General features: G+C 47.1%; 1 protein-coding gene across 1 annotated transcript in view; it reads right to left on the bottom strand.

Moving 5' to 3' along the window:
- Window positions 1-6,756, bottom strand: part of LOC118837563 (zinc finger protein 420-like) — a 218,041-nt gene that overhangs the window by 51,351 nt on the left and 159,934 nt on the right. The window lies entirely within an intron of this gene.

Here is a 6,756-nt window from a genome sequence, read left to right as displayed (position 1 = left end):
TTCCCCCTCCTGCTCCCAGGATGCTTCTTTGGCCTCTTTCCAAATCTGATGGTCTTTGCTCATTCCTAGCATTTGCATTGGATGCTGTTGACCACCTTCTCCTCCCAGAGGCACTTCCTTCTCCGATCTTCTTGACAGTGACTTTGTCCCATTCTGCTTCTTACCTACCCGCTTGCCCCTTCTTCCTCTTTTTTGCTGGGTCTCCATCCACACCATAGCTTCTAGCCATGGACTTTCTCCTAGACCCTCTTCCCTTCCCCTCAATCTTCTCTCCCTCCCAGCAACTTCATCTGCTTCTGTGGACTTAACTCCCATCTCTGTGCAGCCTCAGTCTCTCTCCTGAGCCTCAGTCCTCTGTCACCAATCACCTATGGGACATTTCCCAAACAACGTCCTGGACCAATCTGAAGATGAAAGTATCCAAAACAGAATCAGGATCTCTCCCTCAGAGCAGCCCCTCTTGCAAACTTCCCTGCTTCTGTCCAAGGCCCCCTTCTCCCAGAGTCTGAGGTTCTTAGCCTTGGGGTGTACTCTGCTCTCCACTCATCTCACCCTCCTATCCTGTCACTTACCAGACCCCAACACTTCTATATACCTATTGTCTCCCTCTTCTGGCTCCTCTAGACTTAGAATCACCATTGGAGCCAGAGCCTTATCTCCTCTTGCCTCAGCCCCCTCTTTGGCCTCCCTGCCTCTAGTCTCTCCCAGCCAGGCCATCCTACCCTGCTGCTCAATCACAGCTGCGACCTTCCACCACTGCATCAATGGCAGCTTCCTATCACCTTTTGGATCCAATACAAACTCCCCTGTTGAAGTTTTCCAACTCTCCACAGCCTGAGCCCTCCCTGTGTTTCTGGACTCTGAGATCCAGCCAAACTGGCCTTCGTTGTGTCTCTCTCACATGCTGGCCCATCTCCCGTCTCTGCCTCTGTCTTGGCTGCTCTCCCTCACACTCCCACCCTTCCTGGAAGTCAGAGTTCAGGCGCTGCCTTCTGGGTGAAGCCTAGCCTGATGCCTCTAGCTGCCCATGCCTCGGCCCTCAAACTGCCCGGCATTTATTTAACTTTTGTTTAAATTTTATTTATTCTGTGTTTATTCTGTGCTGTTGTCTCCTTTTTAGATGAGCAACTCCTTGAGGGTAGGGACTGTTTCATTCTTTGTACTCGTTGTCCCAGTGTGTAGCACAGTGCTTAGCACACAGTGGATGCTATTACTGGTGCCTTCCCCTGGCTGGTAGCATCTGCCCCCTTTCCTTAATCTGTCTGCCTGAGTGGCCCAGGCATCCCCCACCCAGGGTGTGTGTGTTAGTCTTGAGTTCCTACCTCCTGGGAAAGAAAGCATGCTCTTCCTGGGGCCTTGGCTGCCCATCCCACTTTTGGCTAGCTCTGACATTGAGCCTAAAGCAATCTCTTTGTAAGTCTCACCCACTGCTGTGAACTCTGCCCTAAATGTGGGACCTCTCCTGTTTTGCCTAGAATGTGAGTCTTGGTTTTCATAATCCCTGGTACCCAATATGGTGCCTTGCACACAAACAGACACATAGTAGGTGTTACTGAATAAAGTGGAATTGAAATAAACAGAATGCCAACTCAGGAGGTAGGCTCCCAGAAGACATCGATGGCCACAGCCATTCTTCAAAGAAAGGTCTAGAAAGATGCTGGCCGAGGCTCTCACTGCTGGTGATGGTGGAGAGCAGGGATCCTCCTCAGGTATGAGCTGTCTGGGGTTCTGCTTCAACCAAGTACTACCATCTCTGCTCAGAGGGTGTCCTGGTTTCCTCCCTAGAAAAGAAAGTAGAGACTCAAGGGATGCCTCTCCACTGTCTGAGTTAAAGGGAGGGTGAAGGTGCCCCTTTAAAATAAAGAAAGACTTCAAGGTGAAAACAAAGAGAAGGCATCTGAAGACAGAAAGAATCCTCAGCTGCAGAAGGAGTCTGGAGGCTGGAAGAATGCCACAGAGAGAGAGTGGAAGGAAGAAGGACCAGTGAACATAGAAGGAGGTCTAAATAAGGCACCTCTGTAGGTGCTATGAATTGGGAGACTGAGGCACCAGACTCAGGAGACTGCGGAGTGGATGAGGATTCCCAGCTGAAGAGCATGGGCCTGCTGTTTTCTGACCTGAGGGCAGACTTCCAAGGTCTGCGGTCTTCCCATGGCACATATCCAACGTGTGGCAGGAAGACTCCTGAGATTTATCAAATCAGATGAACTTGGGGGCAGCTAGGTGGCGCAGTCAGTAGAGCAGCAGCCCTGGAGTCAGGAGGACCTGAGTTCAAATCCAACCTCAGACACTTGACACATGTACTAGCTGTGTGACCCTGGGCAAGTCACTTAACCCCAACTGCCCTGCCAAAAAGCAAAAAAAAAATAAAAAATAAAAAAAAATCAGATGAATTCTGCTGATTCCCGAGGGCACAAATAATACATCTAGAAGGAATCTCGAAAGCATAGCTAACGATCATGAGACTTAGGGCAAGAACTGAAAACTATTAACACAACATAGCAGTATTTTCATCACCGCTTGTCATCAAACAGTGGATTCAGAAGGAGAAGATCAGATCTGGCAAGAACAGTTGGTTAAGAAAAGAATATCCAACGGTGGGACAAGACGGAGAGATGGGGTTAGGTCACAGGATGGTCAGATGGCCTTGGAACTGGTTGACTGTCCAGCCCCAGAGAGGAGTCCGTCATTCATGGTGCCACGTCCACTTGGCCGAAAGTCTCCAATAGAGGGTCACAGGGGTGGTATTTTTATCCGTGGCTAAGGTATAAATGGCACATTCATCAAATTTGCAGACGACACAAACCGAGGGAATGGGGATAGAGGAACCAGCATTTATTAAGCACTTACTGTGCTAAGCATTTTACAGTTTCTCGTTGATCCTCACAAACTTGAGAGGCAGGTGCTACTATTACCCTCATATTACAGTTCAGGAAACTGAAGCAGACACCAGGTAAGTGACTTGTCCAGGGTCACATAGCTAATACCTGTCAGGAAACTCAAGTCTTTCTGACCCTGGACAACTTAACCCTGCTTATCTCGGTTTCCTCAGATGTAAAATGAGCTGGAGAAAGGAAATGTCAAACCATTCCAGAGTCTTTGTCACAAAAGCCCCAAATGCGAAGGGGTAGCTAAACTATTTGCATTCCTGACTCCAGGGCCAGTGCTCTGTGCACTGTGGCGCCCCTAGCGGCCTTTAGCAGCTGACACCCAGATAATAAAGTTAGAATTTGAACACATCTTGACAGGCACTAGAACATTCGGTCAAATCAATTAAGTTGTAATTTAATGAGTCTAAATGTAAAGTCTAGGCTAATATTACTTTCAGAAGCACAAAATGACTGAGCATCATCAGGCCAGAAAAAGATCTGGGGGTTCTGGTAGACAACAAGTTCCATATGCATGAATCATGTGATTTGGTTGCCAGAAATGCTGATGCCCCCATGGCCCGTAATGTGAGAGGAGCTCTCCAGGAAGAAGGAGGTGACCGTGCCACTGTCCTAGGCCAGCCGTGGTCAGGACACATCTGCATGATTGTGTTTGGTTATAGGTCCACAATCTGAGGACAGAGAGAACCCGGGGAGTATCCAGAGAATGGAAGCCAGGAGAGTGAAGGGCTTTTAGATCAGGCTGTGGAAGAGTCAGTTGAAGGAGCTGGGGATGTTTGGCCTGGAAAAGAGAAGACTCAGGATGGCGAGGGACCAGGGTTGTCTCCAAGTATTTTAAGGGTTATAATGTGTAATTGGGAATAGATTCATCCAGTTTGGCTCCCAAAGGGTAAAACAAGGATAATTTGATCATAGATTTAGAGCTGGAAGGGTCTTTGGAGGCCAGTAACTGCAGCCTGCTCATTTACAGATGAGGGAACTGAAACAGAGAGGTTAAGTGACTTGACCACAGTGAAAACAAGTAATAAATGTCTGGGGTAGGATTTTCATTCTGGTAGTCTCGACTCCAAGCTGGAAATTCTCCTACACCGCCACCTAGCTGTCATGAGTGGAAGCATAGGCTTGATGTCAGCAAAAATGTTCCAACAGTAAGGGCCTCCCAAAAGAGGAGGGGGCTGCCAGTGGGCTCCTCATCCTGGGAGGTCTTCAAGCACAGGCTCTATGGCCATTCATTGGATGCATCAGAGCAGAGCTTTCTTCTCAGTATTGGTGAAGAATACTGGGGTCTCGCCCAAATGGAATATTCTGCAATTTGGATTTCAAGACCCAGCTTAAAATCTAGGAAAAACAGGCTCTTGGCCAGAGAAGAAGAAGAAGAGTACCCAACAGAGGCTGTGAAGAACCTATTTGTCTGATGTCCTGCAAAGCTGCTCAAAAGTGTTTAAAACTGAAAGGCAAGAGAGAATAGTGTCTGTCTATCCTGTCTACCTACACATCTGTCTATCATCTCTATCTCCATCCATCTACCTATTTATCCATCACCTCTATCTGCTTGTCTGTCTGTCTGTCTATCTATCTGTCTCTCTCTCTCTCTCTTTCTCTCTCTCTCTCTCTCTTTCTCTCTCTCTCACTATCTACCTACCTGTCTGTCTGTCTGCTATCTATCTATCTCACTGTCTATCTGTCTATTGTGAGAGATGGGTAAAAGTTAGGGAAAGTTAGGTTTCCACAGAAAAGTTAGTTAAGTTCCACAGAATAACTAATGAAGTGTCAGCTTGAACAAAGAAAGGAATAAAAATTAACTAAGGTAGATGGAGTCAGCCAATGAAAAAATAGCTAGGGGCTCTCTGAAAACCACCAACTCTGGATATAGGCAAAACTGGTCTAAACTGGCCAGGTAACAGTCAGGGTTGAAGAGAAAACTGGGCCAAATGGCTACCACACATGCTTAATTGGCTAATTAATTACATACCCACAGGGAGGAGTTTTCCGCCACTTTGAACCTGGGACATATGATGAGGGGAGGGGGACATGCTTACACATATCAAGAAAAGAACATATGAAGAGGTGCATCAGGGAGAGTTGAGTGGACCAATCTGCTCTCTGAGGGGAGGTACTGAGCTGATGGTGCATCAATCTGTGTCAGTCTAACATTATAAAGCTGATCTCATTTTGTAAGCAGCACTCCCTCTTCCTAGAATAGGGCGGAGTCGGCTCCTGGCCAGGAATGTTTCCAACTCCTTTGGATTCCTCAGTAATAATGAATTGCCCTTGATACCTGAATTTCAGTGTCAAGTATATTTCTAACACTATCTATCTATCTATCTGTCTGTCTGTCTATCATCTCCTGTTATTTCTATTATCTGTCTCCATCTATCTGCCTATTTATTTATCATCTTTATCATCTATTGTCCCTACCCTATTATCTCTATTATCTTCCATCATCTCTATTTATCTATCTATCTGGAGTTTATGCCACACAGGACAGTTTGAAGGAGCTTGGGAAGTTTAGCTTGGAGGACAGAAAGCTCAGGAAGGACATGTCATCTGTCTTGGAGCATTTTAAAGGCTGTGATGGAGAGGAGGGATCTTTAGATTTGTTCTGTTGTGCCCAAGGGGCAGCACAAGCACTCAATGGCTGGAAAGTATAAAGAGGCCAATTTTATCTTGAAATCAAGGGTAACCAGGTGAAAACAGAAACTGTCTAGCAGCGGCATGGGCTGTGTCAGGAGTCACTGGGGTCCCCCTATCTGTATGGCTTCAAGCAGTCTGGGTGGCCTTTGTCAAGTACGTTAGAGACAATGAGGTGGTAGAGCCAGGCTAGGGCTGGAGTCAGAAAGACCTGAGTTCAAATCCAACCTCAGACATTTACTGTGTGACCCTAGACAAGTCACTTCACCTGTCTGCCTGTTTCCTCAACTATAAAATGGGGTAATAGTAGCACCTACTTCCCAGGGTTGTTGTGAGGATTGAGTGAGATTTTTGTAAAGTGTTTATTTAACACAGTGACTAGTACACAGTAGGCACTTAATAAGTGCTTATTCCATTGTATTCCATGTTATAGTGGGGATCATTTCTCTGGTATTCATTGGACTGGATTGATGCAAGTCCCATCCAAGGCTGTAATTCTGTTATGTGTGATGCCCAGATTCACCTCCCTTACCTTGGTCGTCAGGTTCTTTCTAGACCAGCTAAAGTCAATAGGTATTTATTAAGTTGGGGAGGGGGTAGCGAAGGAAAGCAGGGGGTCAAGGATGACTTCCAGGGTGTCTGGAAGCATTAGTGCTGGTCTCAACAAAACCAGAAAAATCCGCAGCTGTGCTGCTTGAATGTATGAATGAAAAAGCCTTTATTAAGCGCCTACTGTGTACATGTACTGGGACAGGCAGCAGGGATACAAAGAGACAAGTGAAATACCTCCCCTCAAGGAGCTTACACTCTCCAGGGGGACACAGATATCATGTGGGCAGCCAAGTGAATGCTTGATAATCTGAGTTTGGAAAGCTCCAATAACTGGTGGGAGGTGCGGGTGCTCAGGGAAGGCTTCTTGGAGAGCCTTAAGTACTTACTACTCCTTCCTTTCTGAGATTCTGAGCTCTAAGGTCCAATCTGCCTCTCAGCTTCTATGTCCTATGTCCAGATCTAGCACTGGGTTATTCTTCCAGGCTGGGTCTGGCTGACCTGGAGGGCTGGAGGACAGAGGAGGGGGATGGGGACAAAGTGGGAGGGACTCAACTGGACACTTCCTGCCCGGGATGTGGTCACCCAAAGTGGAGACACACTCTGGAGGGGAAATTGCATAAGCCCTGGTCTGCTCCTCGTCATCGGGGCTCTGAGGTGTGTGACTCTCCAGACCTGCTTCCTCCTT

This window comes from Trichosurus vulpecula, chromosome 2 (genome assembly GCF_011100635.1).
Source record: "Trichosurus vulpecula isolate mTriVul1 chromosome 2, mTriVul1.pri, whole genome shotgun sequence".
In the NCBI taxonomy this organism is placed as follows: domain Eukaryota; kingdom Metazoa; phylum Chordata; class Mammalia; order Diprotodontia; family Phalangeridae; genus Trichosurus; species Trichosurus vulpecula.
This window is presented reverse-complemented; position numbering and strand designations above follow the sequence as displayed.